This window comes from Vollenhovia emeryi, unplaced genomic scaffold (genome assembly GCF_000949405.1).
Source record: "Vollenhovia emeryi isolate VEMERY1.0 unplaced genomic scaffold, V.emery_V1.0 DF939127.1, whole genome shotgun sequence".
Classification (NCBI taxonomy): Eukaryota; Metazoa; Arthropoda; class Insecta; order Hymenoptera; family Formicidae; genus Vollenhovia; species Vollenhovia emeryi.
Window position 1 is genome coordinate 405,715 of NW_011967239.1, and position 2,099 is coordinate 407,813.

Sequence of the window (2,099 nt, forward strand, 5' to 3'; positions counted from 1 at the left end):
AAACACAGAAAAGATGCTTTATTTTGTACAAATAGCAGATAAATGTAAGACATTCACCTCACCGATTTCTCCGTTGTTGCCCGATGCCTCCCTAAGGCCTGCTCCTCCTCTCAGATTTTCTTGTTGCACTTACACAATACTCGCTCGCGAAAATCATCGATCGCGCGAAATTTCGGGCACTCTCGTACGCGATGTGAAATACCGCGAAACGCACGAAATATTATTAATAAATAACGCATGACTTGCTGTCATACAAATTACTCAAACTAGCGACCAGCATTTTTTATTTGAAAGAATAGAGTAATGGATAAATCACTTTTGAATTGGCGATATAAAACACAACGCGAGCATCGGAAAATTATTAGTTCGCGACGAAACGATATTTTACAATCTTTGTCATTCAATCTAATCCACGAAATAAGTTATGTGAACGAAATTTTTAGCGATAAATAGTTCTTATTAATAGCAACAGTTAATCAATATAATTTTCTATTACATTTACATAATGTAACGACGTGCAATATGCGGCTTTCTTCACTTCCTGCCCGTTCGAGTTGCGAAGAACGACAGAGCGAATTACAGCGCGAACGCCAAAGCCGCACAAATTCACCTCTCTTTTCCCGAAAATGGAACAGATTACACGAAATCGATAGATAATTGAAAAACGCGGTGCGTAAACGAGATGTAATCGCGCCAAATTACCACGGTTTGCATTCACATCTTACAATTAGACGAGTTAGTCTCGTGAAATCTACGTTGACAAAAGCCGCCGCGTGCAAATTATTTTTCATTACAAGTTATGATATTTTGTCGTCAAGCGTTACTTATTAATAATAAATGTGTACAAATCAATAGCGTTTTATCCCGATATTTAACGCGATCGCGTCTTAGAAATCGATAACGCGAAAGTAATACGACACACGGAGCGACTCTCGACGCTGCCTGCCGGCACGACGTTCGGCGAGCGAGTGCGAGTGTGGCGACCTTCGGTACACGATCGCAAAAACATCGTACGTCACCGCGCAGAGTGAAAAACAACAAAAAAACGTTGAGAATTCGTTGTCCCCCCTACGTAGTGGAAAATTCCGTAAGTACTTAATATTTTACATTACTTTGTTCCGTGACTGTTACCACGTTTTGCGTATCAATCCGCGGACTTATTGGCATTGATTAAATTAACGATTAATTCTGTTCAATCGAGAAAATGTTTCGAAACAAAAATCGTCGTTACTTAAATTCTAATTACTAAGATTAGAGATTTTACCTCAACAGTTGGTGTATACAAATGTATATTTATAAATTTCAAATCTTCATTTACTACAAATCTAAAACAGAAGTGAAGCACACCGCGCTTCGAGAAGACCAATCGGCATCGCGGAAAAGAGGTCTCAACTGTACGATATTAACGACAATCACGCCGGTAACATCTCTTTTTTGAAAGAGAAAACAAATTAATTAGCTCAGTAATTTTTCCCCTTGTTATAATTATTAATTATTTATTTTTATTCTAAAGAAAAGTTTCTATTTTCTAATAATAATTAATTTCGTTTTATAAGAGTTAATATGGCTATTCAAAGTTTTGAAAAAAACCAGTTGAATTATATCTTTACGTCTGCACCTTTCTGATCATTTTAATTGCTTTAAAAGAAGCAAAACTTCTTTCAAATTTATACGAGTCAACATATACTACATCATATTTATAATAAAACTTCAGTAAGCGAGGGGACGATAAGCTGTCGTCTTCAATATCTTTGAAAAATTTTTATCCTGTTCGCTTCGCAAACTCAATACCTTCCAAGCACGCTTGTGACGTCTGCAGTGTGGAGATGTCATTCTTTTTCGCGTAAGCTTGTCATTCTTTCTCTCGTAAGCTTATTACGGAAGTTACCGGCGCGAGAATGCTATTGACGCTCGATACGTCAAGTCCCAACTGTCTTATCGTGTTACCATTGTGAACGTGAATGCACGCTCTGCGAGATTCTCACGGGGTTTACAGTAAACTTCCATTACGATTTAAATTTGAACCGGCTCAACTGTGAGGAATTTTCGCGTAATTATTGGACACTTTCTTTTTCCGAGAGCCTGTAAACTTCTCCCTT